Source organism: Pithys albifrons, chromosome 4, assembly GCF_047495875.1.
Source record: "Pithys albifrons albifrons isolate INPA30051 chromosome 4, PitAlb_v1, whole genome shotgun sequence".
NCBI lineage: Eukaryota > Metazoa > Chordata > Aves > Passeriformes > Thamnophilidae > Pithys > Pithys albifrons.
Window position 1 is genome coordinate 341768 of NC_092461.1, and position 12609 is coordinate 354376.

The 12609-nt window shown below is 49.0% G+C and overlaps 1 long non-coding RNA gene across 1 annotated transcript in view; it reads left to right on the forward strand.

Annotated features, from left to right (window-relative positions):
- Nucleotides 1–551: 551 nt before the first annotated feature.
- The window catches only part of LOC139671016 (uncharacterized), a 51182-nt gene continuing 39124 nt past the window's right edge, over nt 552–12609 (forward strand). Inside the window, exon 1 of the long non-coding RNA XR_011697646.1 lies at nt 552–697. This is a non-coding gene — a long non-coding RNA (uncharacterized lncRNA). The remainder of the gene's footprint in view (nt 698–12609) is intronic.

The following is a 12609-nucleotide window of genomic DNA, read 5'->3' on the forward strand; positions in this document are numbered from 1 at the left end:
TCTGTGGGGCTGTGGGTCAGGGGCCATTAACTCCCTCAGGGACGGCTCTGTGGGGCTGTGGGTCAGGGGCCATTAACTCCCTCAGGGACGGCTCTGTGGGGCTGTGGGTCAGGGGCCATTAACTCCCTCAGGGACGGCTCTGTGTGCCTCGGCCCCAGCGCTGGGCAGGGTGTGGGGCTGTGGGTTGGGGCCATTAACTCCCTCAGGGACGGCTCTGTGGGGCTGTGGGTTGGGGCCATTAACTCCCTCAGGGACGGCTCTGTGGGGCTGTGGGTCAGGGGCCATTAACACCCTTAGGGACGGCTCTGTGGGGCTGTGGGTCAGGGGCCATTAACTCCCTCAGGGATGGCTCTGTGGGGCTGTGGGTCAGGGGCCATTAACTCCCTCAGGGACAGCTCTGTGTGCCTCAGCGCCAGTGCTGGGCAGGGTGTGGGGCCTGTTGGTCAACTCTCCTCAGGGATGGCTCTGCAAACTCCAACACGTACCCCACAGAATGTTATTTGACTAAGATTGCATTTTCTGTCTTGCTCCCCCAGTGAAAACTTGCCCAATTCATACGGATGTGTGTGCAGCACTTGAATATTTAATAGTGTGCACGTATCTCTGTACATAACACATACACGACTTCTCATCATGTATCAACGGGACCGGCGGATCTCCTTCAGGAAAGAAGAGCAGAAATACGGAGCATTGATTGGTGAGTGCTTCTACTTTTGACATTTTGAAGGGCTTTTAATCTCTCATGTTATATGTCTGTAGAACTTACATTTGTGAGTATTGCACCACAGGGCAGGATTAACTCAAAATTTATTTTTGTATTTACAACAGTACTTAATTGTGACAAAGTTACAGAGCTATTGTAGTTTGAACATGGGAAATGACATGGAATATTCACATTTTCACTGCAAAAGTGATTGCTTAATACTATGACTTTGCTTACAAAATGGAGATCCATAAGGACACCACTGTCTGCGTTTCAACTAAGAGAACATATAAAAACCAAAACATGAGGCCATGGAATGCAGCCCCTTTATAGAGGTGTTCTAGTGACAGTTCAGTTTGTCCCTGCACTGAACAAAGCGGATCCTCTGTCTGCAGTGGTCACGTCCCCAAGTGAATCCTCTCACTGTGTCCCTGCTGGTGAGATGTACACATTGTGTGGGAAGCGAGGCATTCCCATGGAAAGAGCAGATTTCATGTAATGCAAGTTACAGGTTTTGCCCATATTTGTGGTAATAATATTCTGCTCTGGAACATAATTCTTGGATGGGATTTTTGTTTCCAACTTCAGCTCTGAATTCATTCAGCTGTCTGTATTTATGTATTTTTGTGCCACCATTGTATGTCTTCTCTTAGTTCTCACTTTGCTAGGACAAAACAAGCCAAGTGGGTTAGGTTTCTAACCATTCTTCTTCTGCATCTATTCCTCTTTTATCCCAGTCCTTCTTTCCTCATCATGGACCATCAAAATTGTACCGTGTCTTGTGTGGAATCTTCCCATCTTGTCCAGAGGGCCATTGGCAGTACTGTGGGAAATAATGGAACAGCACTTGATTTTCAAAGGAAATGCTGCTTTTCTTTTCAGCAATGCCTTATCTGGGTGTGCCTGAGGTGCTGGCCCTTGCTGGCTCTGTCCCAAGTCAGGTCTGAGAGTCAGCAGCACTGTCACTACTGTGCAACAAAACAGGTCACTGCAATTGCAAGTGTGGTCGTTGTGGGGGGAGGTGCTGAATGTTGCAGTTATTGCTGCATCACACAGAAGTTATGTATGTTGTTGTCCTGTTTGTGAGTGTGCCTGTCATGTCTGTGGTGACCATCTCACATTCCCAGGGGGCCAGGCAAGCCAGTGGCATCCTGGCCTGTGTTGGGAATAGTATGGCCAGGGGGGCAGGGACCGTCCCCCTGCACTCAGCACTGCTGGAGCCTTGAAAATGTCTTTTTAATGAGAAAATGTGGAATAAGTCTAAAGCACTTAGGTTGAACTACCAGTGCAAACGTGAGGTGTAGAGATCCAGACAATGTGCAATCCTCAGTGAACGCCCTCAGCCTTTCAGGTGTGGCACAAGGAATATATGTATGCACATTGACTTCCCTCTACTGAGTTCCTTACTGCTCTGCTGTCATTCTCAAAGGAAGGAGAAGCATCAGTGTGACAGCACAAGGCACATCCACAGGGATGTTCCAAGGTGTCAGAGGCTTTTGCCTCTTTTCTAGAGATGACAGACACACTGATTTACCTCAGGACAGAGCAACCTTCAGATCCAGTGCTTGAAAATGCACTGGGACTGCCACGATAACTCACACAACTGAGCTGGGGGTGTAGATGTTCAAGGATGCTGACATGAAGAAATGAAATCTTGGCCTCACTGGAGCTGGAGCAGACTCAGGCTTTGATCTCAGTGTGACTGACTTTAACAGTGATGTTAGAAATGGCAGGCATGGCTCACGAGTCTAATTGATGGAAACATTTTGACGAATGTCAAATTTTAAAATGCCATTTTACCTCAAGCATGTGACTTGCCTCTCAACTGATCCCAGGTGTAGATTTTTCAGCACAACATAGGACACACTACACTTTATTTTTAGGCACAGAGCTCTGATGGTGTGACCCTCGATTGCTGTAGTTGTTTGCTTGGCTGTGGGACACACTGAGGAGCTTCAGCTTTGTGCCTGCACAGCTACACTATTGGCAATTCTGAGCTGTGTAGTAATAATTTCAAACAGTTAAACAGGGAAACAAAAACCACTGATATATCATTAAGACTCCTCCTCAAGTACCAAGCATTTTTGCAGTGGAAACCAAACTGAAATCATCTCTTTTACTGCATCTATGTTCCCTTCTACTACTCCCATGTAGGTCCCACAAACCCAAGTCCATTACTCAGACTGAGAGCAATGTAAATTCTTTCTCTAGTCTCCATTATGTGCTTTGCTGTCAATGCCAAAGCCAGCACACACATGAGGCCAGGAAATACCCCTGTAAAATACACATGTGTGTGCCCACACGTGCTGCATCCATCGTTCCAGGTGCATGTAACATACTGAACTGCTGCACAGCTCCTGCATGGGCTCCACAGCAACAGAGACCCTGGTGGGAACTACTCCCTCCCTACTTGCTTCCATACACTCAGGCTATTGTGGCATCTTCTTTCCCAGCAGTGCTTCCCTTCTCTTGAACCTTTACCTCTCTGCTTCAGCCCTGCTGTGAAAGGGCATGAAATGAAAGAGGAGAAAAGGGAAAAGTAATTAACAAGATGATGGCTGCTCCAGCTCCTCAGGGGTATCCTCACAGAGTGGTTCTCTGAGCTCCTCAGTGCAACAGCAGATAGCAGTGGCAGGGATAAACGGGAGTGGAAAGAACTGAGAAAACCCAGATAAGCTAGAGACTGCACAGTTAGTTTTGAGACCCTTTGGTTTGTTTTTGCAGAATGCAGCATCAGTGAAATTATTAAGGGAGTGAGCAATTCAGACTGGCCTTAGGATTTTATGCTATAGCTGTTCAAGTGGACTGTGTGGCTAAAAACATATTTCATCTCCTCGAACCCTTATGTCATGTTTGGACAGTATGGAAATGGCCAAAGTCTGTTAATGGTCAGTTACTCAGTGCAGTGTAGACATACAGGCTGCTGAATGTTAAACAGCCACCTCTGGCTGTATCCTGAGCAATGCCAGAGCTCATACAACGGGGACAGTTCCAAATGTGTGCCCCAAGCATGCACATGGACATTAGAGCAGTGAAACCTGTTCCTTCGGCACTTAATAGGGTTTGGATAATCACAGAACAAGCCCTGGGTGCTCAAATCAGACTCTTCTAGTTTACAGCACATTACCTGGTGGGACTGGGTGAAGCTGACAAGAAAAAAACTGATTGACATGAATATTACAGTAGGAAAAAGTGGCACCTGCAAGTGAATAATTTGTTTTACTTTCTTCCCCCTTTGTTCACCTCAGGGAACATTTGCAAATGAAAGCCCCATGCTTGTACATTTTAGCCCGAGTTAAGTGCAAAGACAGCAGGTTTAAAGTGTGTGCTGTGGAGACTGGGTGGTACACACCTCACATGGGGGCCACTCTGAGAATGCTTCTCATCATTTCCTTCATCAGAAGATCCATCAGTGACAGCTCATGTGTCCTTTTCTGCTGGAAGCTGTCCTGTCCTGGCCCTTGGCCAATGGGATAAAATGATGTATTCCATAAAATTCCTGAATATTGCACTTCTAGTCCCAGTTGAGGCCATTGCTGCTGCCTGCTGGGGACAGGCAGCCCAGGCTGGGCCGAGGGAGGCTGCAGCCCAGCAGAACAGCTGATTATGAACTGGGCAGTTAGCAGGGTGCCTCCCAGAGCAAGGGTGTCCCTGGGCTCCCCGTCATCCGTGGGCTTCTCAGGGACCTTCGTTCTCTCACACAGTGAGATGGAAGGGAAAGCCAATTCTTGGGCTTTCTCCCCTTGTTGTGGTGTCTCCTTTTGCCATCAGCACACAGTCCAATGGGAGGATGGGAGAAAAGCAGGCACAGGTCAAATCCATTTCCAAGGGGGATTTTCCTGGTGCCAGACTGCCGTGCCATCAGCAATTCCAGCTTACACACTACAGACCTTGGCTGCCCTTCTTGCTGGTGCCAGAACTGCTCCTGCCCACACGAGGCAGGTCCTGCTGGTGTGTGACCAGAGTGAAATGGGTTGGGAGCCTCCTTGGGCCATTCCAAGGCCATTTTCCCAGGCAGTCTCTGCCTGAGGAAGTTCTGTGCCCCCTCCTAAGGGCTGTCACATGGTGGGGGAGAGGCAGGGGGTTGATTCCTTATTTTTCTGATTTGTAAAAAAAGGTAAATGTTTATCTCAGTTTTGGCACTGAGAAGAGCGGAGAGGGTTTTAAAGGCACTTTGCATGTAAACACTCATGAAACAACCCTGTTATTCTCACACAGCAGGCATAAGCAGCAGAAACAGAGACATAACAACTTAGCAATGCAAAATGAGCTCCAGGCATCTCGTAATTGTACCTTTTATTCTTTTGCTTTTAAACCCCTCACAACACTGAATCACATGGGGTCAATCTGACCTGTTCTTGACAGTGTTCGCAGTGGTAGGAAGTCTTTGTGACTCACACTTTCAATCAGAAGGACATTTCAGATTATTCAGGTTTGGAGAGAAAAAGCACAACAACAAACTGTTTATTGGTACCCATTTTATGACCCAGAAGGGCTCAATTTTTCATGATTTGTGCTGAAGTTGCTGCATTTTAAAAGTATTTATCTAAAAGATGTGATTTCATGATACAGCCTCCAAAACAAGTTTATTTGGTTCCATTATATGTGACCTATATTTCTGCCTTTCTTATAATATATTTAACATTATGGGTATGTAAAAGCATGTGATTCAGAGCAGCAATGTAACATGGCAAATGTTTGAAATTCAAAGGTGCTGGCAGTTCCCTAGGGCAGGAATTTCAGTGTCATGAGACCGAGAACACTGTAATGAGCACAGAGGCTCTGGGTGGTTCAGACACAGCTTCTCAAGGACAGTGAGCTGGTGCAGGCTCTGGAGCACAGGTGCCATGGGGAGAGGCTGAGGGAGCTGGAACAGGCTGCCCAGGGACGTGGTTGAATCACCATCCCTGGAGATACCCAGAAGATGTGTAGACAGGGACCTGTTTCAGTGGTGCACTGAGCAGTGCTGGGTTCATAATTGGGCTCAATTAACTTAAACAATTCTGGGATTCTCTGTGTGTTTGTGAACTGGTTCCTCCATGTTCCCTGACTGGAGCCTCTGTGGAGAGGGCAGGGAGTGATGAGCCCTTACCCAAAGCCAGGCATGCAGGCAGCAGGAATGGGCACCCAGAGGGGAGGGTGCAGTCACACAGACAGGCACTGCCAGGGGGGCTGGCAGGGACACTGCCCTGCCCGTGCTGGACACAGCGTGGCCAGAAGGCTCCCTGGGCACTGCCAGGGGTGTGGGCAGGGACACTGCCCTGCCCGTGCTGGGCACAGCATGGCCAGAAGGCTCCCTGGGCACTGCCAGGGGTGTGGGCAGGGACACTGCCCTGCCGGTGCTGAGCACAGCATGGCCAGAAGGCTCCCTGGGCACTGCCAGGGGTGTGGGCAGGGACACTGCCCTGCCCGTGCTGGGCACAGCGTGGCCAGAAGGCTCCCTGGGCACTGCCAGGGGTGTGGGCAGGGACACTGCCCTGCCGGTGCTGAGCACAGCATGGCCAGAAGGCTCCCTGGGCACTGCCAGGGGTGTGGGCAGGGACACTGCCCTGCCCGTGCTGGGCACAGCGTGGCCAGAAGGCTCCCTGGGCACTGCCAGGGGTGTGGGCAGGGACACTGCCCTGCCCGTGCTGGGCACAGCGTGGCCAGAAGGCTCCCTGGGCACTGCCAGGGGTGTGGGCAGGGACACTGCCCTGCCGGTGCTGAGCACAGCATGGCCAGAAGGCTCCCTGGGCACTGCCAGGGGTGTGGGCAGGGACACTGCCCTGCCCGTGCTGGGCACAGCGTGGCCAGAAGGCTCCCTGGGCACTGCCAGGGGTGTGGGCAGGGACACTGCCCTGCCCGTGCTGGGCACAGCGTGGCCAGAAGGCTCCCCTGGGCACTGGCAGGGACACTGCCCTGCCCGTGCTGGGCACAGCGTGGCCAGAAGGCTCCCTGGGCACTGCCAGGGGTGTGGGCAGGGACACTGCCCTGCCTGTGCTGAGCACAGCATGGCCAGAAGGGAGGCCTCGCTCTCCAAGGATCAGCTTTGACAGTCGGGTGTTTGCAGTGATTTGGTCAGAACCAGGGATCTTTCTCTGGTGGAGTCATACACATTATAACTTAAATGTGCAGGTCCCGTGCAGTAAGTTAAGGCCTTGGAATATGGCCAGAAAAGTTGTGATGGCAAATGGATGTAAAATAAGTGCAGGTACCTGTAGAAAAATGTCATCTGTCCATAAACCACCTTGTAGTTAACAATACAAACAATATTAAAAAATGGTTGGGCTGGAACAAGTTTGGCTCTCACCCCTAGTTCTAGTGCTTTCAATTAAATGTAATCTATAAATACCAAGGAGCTGTCTATTTGAACCAAATTATGTGCTCCAATTCCTAGAATGAGGAAAAAGTATTACTTTTCTGCCACACATTAAATTTAGTATTAGTTACCATATTGGAAAGAATAATGGGAAAAACCTTCCCTTGGCTTGTGAGAAGGTGAGAGCTAATACCTGTCAGTTAATCCCATTATGATTATTATATATGACTCCAGGCTGGATTCACTCACAGATTGCACAGATATTACTAAATGAGGCTTCAGGCAACTACCCATGAATGTCTGTGAATTGGGATCAGGCCTCAGTGCAGTGGCCACCAGGTAATGGATTAACGAGCTGTCATATTGAATTCATTTATTTCTCCTTATCATTTAAAGAGCAGGTGGCCCTGACTGTCCCAGCCCAGCCCAGCCCTCTGACAGACACAGCCTTTGCAGAGGCATGGCAGGAGCAGCAGCACATTTCCTTTTTCAGGAGCTGCATTCTGCTCTGCCCTTTCATCTGCAGCACCTGGGCAGGCTGGCTCTGCTGTGCCACCGACCCTGCACTCTGTGCACGCTGAGGGGGCTGATGAGAAATACACTGACATAGGACACAATTGCTGTAACTCGAAATTAAGGGAAGCCCTGAAAGAAACCCTGCAGAGGGCTGCAAATGTGTGTGTGCACACACGTGTTTGTTCAAAGCAAGCACGTGGGGATTGCGGGGCTGGGCTCTGCAGGTGGGCACCAATACTGCTTTCAGGGAGACTGTAAGGTCTGAAAGTCAGTGCCAGATTCCTCCTGCCCTGCTCCAGGGACAAGTCAGTCCTGGTTGCCTCTGCCACAGAAGCAGTGGGAGTTGAGATACTACTAAAATAAGTGAATTAGCCTGATTAATATATTACAAAGCAAAACTGAAAGTGCTGGAAAATTTCAGTTATTTAAAAATGAGAGAAATAGCCTTTAGTTTAGTTTAGTCAGGTTATATTGTCCCTTTTTTCCTTCTCTTTTCAGTGTGCTAGAGCCAATAAAATATTTGGCCTGAAAAATGAAAAAGGATGGGAAAAAGTTAAATTTTGACCTTTGACTAAGCAGCTTATCTTATTGAATGTCTGTATGCTGAGAAGAAGGAACACAAGCAAGCAAGAGAATTTTCTATCAGTAGGCAGGATCTCTGTGGGGCTGCATTTTCTATCATCTCACTTGTTTACACAGTGTGTTTTTAGCAATTACTGCAGCTCCCCAACTAGTACTGCAGTGTTCCAGGTAGAAGCTAAAGGGTACTGAGGAATGGCTTGGAGAGAATTGGTGGTCATGAATCCAAGGGAAATGCCCATCTGCTCTGTACCAGCAGGCAGCTCTTCTGTAGGTGAAGATAGAGAGGAGTAGCACAAGATTTGTCACAAGAGTGTTTTAATGCTTATTATCTTGTCTTACTGTGGTGGTAAAGTGTTGTCAAGCAGTGCTTTCACCAAGCAGCTGAATTACAGTCATCACAAACAACGAGGTCGTGCTACTGTCAGCAAAACCACTGAGGGTATAATACAACCTTGTGTGCAATGAAAATGTGAAAGATGGGATAAATCTGCCATTAAAGGAAGATTTTTCTTGTCTGGACAGGGGTTTTTCCCCCTCTATTTTTATAAGACAACTTTTTAATTGAAAACAAACAAAACTTCAGAAAACCCACAACAGGTAAAGGAATTCTTAAAGCAGCCCATCAGCAAAGCTGTTCTGAACAGCCTGTCACCAGCTGGGGGTGACTGGAAGGTGTGAATCAGAGGTGGGTATCTCAGGAAAACACAGCAGCAGATCCTGTCTCAGGGACTGTGTTTGCATTCCTGGGCCCCAAACATGTGCTAAAGCCCCTCTCCTTTCGCTCCCCCAGCACCCCTGCTCTGCAGAGTGCTGGGCAGGACTGCAGAGCTGCTGAGCCTGGGCAGGGACAGTGCAAAGCCACGTCACTGAGCGCAGGTCACACACACGGTACCTCCTGGAGAGACCAGGCATTGATATACATATAGTGTGTTTTGCCACCATCCTCTCCAAACCCGTGGCTCACCTAGACTGAACTCATGCCCCCAGAGGTTGTGTGGGCACTGATACTGCTCAGACAGGTGCATCAGCTGGGGCTCATTCCCACTGCCCAGGCAGTGGCACCACAGGGACGTGCAGCTTTATTTACCAGTTCTTGAATGGAAAGGGCTTCCTGTTTTACACCTGCACATGGCCCAGCAGCACTCACACCCCACAGGTGTACCAGAGAGCCAGAGCTGAGCTCCTCGGTGGTACAGGGACACTTGGGAACATGCTGGCCCTGAAGGCTGAGGGCATCTTCCCGACCTTCTCAAGCTGCTCTAAGAAGGCCTGTTCAACAGCTCCAGGAGGGGATTTTTAACTGCCTTTGCTTTTTGTTCCCTTTTGGATTAGAAATCACAAGCAGGCGATTATCTATTCATATAGCAGTTTGCAGAAAACTTATTCAGCCTAAACTATTTGCCAAATTTAGCCATGGAATTCATCCTGGAATTTAAATACCATTACAAAAATTACAGGGAGCCATAGTCTATCCCTAAATTTTAAAAGCACTGCCTTTGAATATGGGCAATCTTCCAGGATTATTTAATACTAGCACATTTTTCTTACACTCAGTCAGAAATACCTGATCTCCTCTCTAGACACTTTTAGTCAGAAAAAAATTGACAATTTGTAATACCTACTGAATTTAAAAAGTTAATTGCTGTCTAACTGAAGTAGCTTATTATACAAGTCCTGGGACTGTGCCTGTCTGCCAGTTGAATACACTAAAGTATTCCATTTAAGCAATTTAAATTAAAATATCATTTTATAAAGTTGTTTTGATTTTGATTACATATTGAGATTTTAAATAATTTTTACTTAATTTCAAGGGAGATGGATTACTTCTGTATAATACCAAATTGTAATGATTTCTATGTGATTAACATTTACTTTATGTGCATACTGGTAGCACATTCTTTCCCTGTGGCCACAGCTGTATTACCCTTGTTCAAAAAGCTGAGTGTTCTGTGCAATGCACTGTGGAGATGAAGCAGCAAACGGCGTCATGAACAAATGTCTCTGAATACACGTTCAAAGCTAAATGGCTATTCTAAATTCCCTCAGCTGTTAGCAAAGTGACAGAGAGCAAGTATAGACTGAGAATTCAGCTTTCAATTTACACTAAATTTCACCCAGAAAAATACGTCATAATTTACTCAGTAACAGTTTTGGTCACTTTAAATTGAAGGATCCCAGGCAATTGCACAGTTCCCCCCTATCGTTCCTGAAGGAAATGCTGTTAGCAGCAATCTGATAGAGCCCACCAGAAACAAGTACCAAGCAGGAATTTACATCCTGTCTTTGTCTCAGGACCTGATCTTGAGTTTACAGATTTGTTTTCCCTGCTAAGATGTATAAAGGAATCCTTGAATGGGTGGCCATTACACACGGTGTGTTATTTCTTTCTGTTGTCAGCTCTTTGCTTTGGAAGGCTGATGTGAAATATTCCTACTACAGCTTTTTGAGTGTTCAGTTTATATGCTGTAAACCTAAACACACACGTGAACTGGAAAAAAGAAAAGAATTGTATAAGGTAACAGAGCCAGTACAGCATCTGAAGGCATTTAAAACATGGCAGTCTTTGCAATGATATAGTCAAGGTGGAACAACACAATCCAAAGGAGATTTTTTCAAACACTGCACATGCAAGTTACAGCAGTGTATTGGGTGTGAGTGGCCAGGTTTGGTGGCAGTGGGAGAATACAAGGGTGGCTTCTGAGAGAAGCTTCTAGGAGCTTTCCCCATGTTTGGGAGAGCCAATGCCCTCTGGCTCCAGCATGGCCCCACTGCTGGCCAAACCTGAGCTGCTCAGAGAAGGTAGTTCTGCCTCTGTCATAGCATGGGTAAGAAGGAAAACAAGTGGTTGGTCAATGTAATTGCGCTCAGAGAAGAGCAGAGTAAGGACATGTGAGAGTCAGGGCTAATGCCCATGGTGGTGACCCCACGCTGGCAGGGCAGAGGGCCTGTCCCTCCGGCAGGGATCCAGGGCAGGAGTTTGTGACCAGGCAGGGCAGAGGGCCTGTCCCTCCAGCAGGGATCCAGGGCAGCTTCCAGGGCAGGAGTTTGTGACCAGGCTGGGCAGAGGGCCTGTCCCTCCAGCGGGGATCCAGGGCAGGAGTTTGTGACCAGGCAGGGCAGAGGGCCTGTCCCTCCAGCGGGGATCCAGGGCAGGAGTTTGTGACCAGGCAGGGCAGAGGGCCTGTCCCTCCAGCGGGGATCCAGGGCAGCTTCCAGGGCAGGAGGGCAAACACGGTTGCAAGGGAACCTTTGTGTGTCTGGGCGAGGTGGGCACATGTGGCACCCTGCCCTGCCCTGCTCCAGCTGTGCCACCTGCACCAGCACTGCCCAGCTTTGCTCCGCTTCCCCAGGACAGGGGAAAGAATATATGGAGCTTCCCAATTCTCAAAACGCTGCTGTAACAATGGGCTGCTGCTGCACCTGCTTCCTCAGCCCCAGCAGCCCAGGGGAGCCCGGCCAGCAGCGATTAACCCCGCGGGAACAATGGGCAGCACCGGGGCTGCTGGGAGCCGAGCCAAGGGCAGTGTGTGCCGTGTTTACCCTGCACAGCGAGATTCCCAGACGGTGACTCAGCCCTGGCCCGGAGAAACCTGTGGGCTCACGTGGTGGCACTGCAGAAACTCCACCCGTGGAAGGGTCAGGAGGCGTTGCCACCGAAGCAGGTCCGGGTTGTTCCTGCCTGTGAACAGCTCGGGCAGGGCTGGCTCTGTGCACTGGGGTGCTTCTGCTGCTCCCTGCCTGTCCTTCCAGCAGGAGGGCTCTGCTTTTCACCAGTGCTCAGCATTTTATCCTTGTGCTATAGCAGCAGTATTGCCCCGTTATTGTTTATCAAGGTTGAGCGATCTGTGTACATTCCAGGGCCATCATCTTCGTTCCTCAGCTCTCAGTCTGATGCAGGGTGTGGATGTGCTGTCTGCAGCAAACCCAGCAAGAACAGGCCTCTGAGTCCCGGGCAGGCTGAGCAAATTCAGAGGCAGGAGAAGGTTTCAGCTAAGCAAGAAAGAAGTCCAGCACTTAGAGGCTGTACCACAAGTGTGTTTGCATCCCACAGCATTTGCCATCCTAGTGAGCGGCTTGTCAGAAGTGGAAAGCAAATATGCAGGTGATGATACTTTGCACCACTTTCCCACTTTGTGGCACATTGCTGTGAAATATGCAATTCCCTTTTGTTAGAACAATATGGATAATATCCTGTAGGGATATCACATTGTGCTCGGAACTGGGGAGCAGGGGTCATGAAAATGGAACTTACTTTCACTGCTGAAACGGCCTGAAAGTACCCAGTGCCAATCTTTGTGAGAGGCAAGGCAGATAAAAAAGTGAGAGTGTTTGTTCTGCTGCAGTGGGCCCTTGCTCTATCCTTAATCCCGGGTGTGTGTGGCCTTCCTGGCACTGCTGTGTTACCCATCTCACTGTAGGCAATGCCAAGTGAGGCCAAACCCACGTGTGGGTGCCCTCTCAGTGTCTGTGACGCTGCTGCAGTGCCACCCCATGGAGTCCAGCCCGGGTC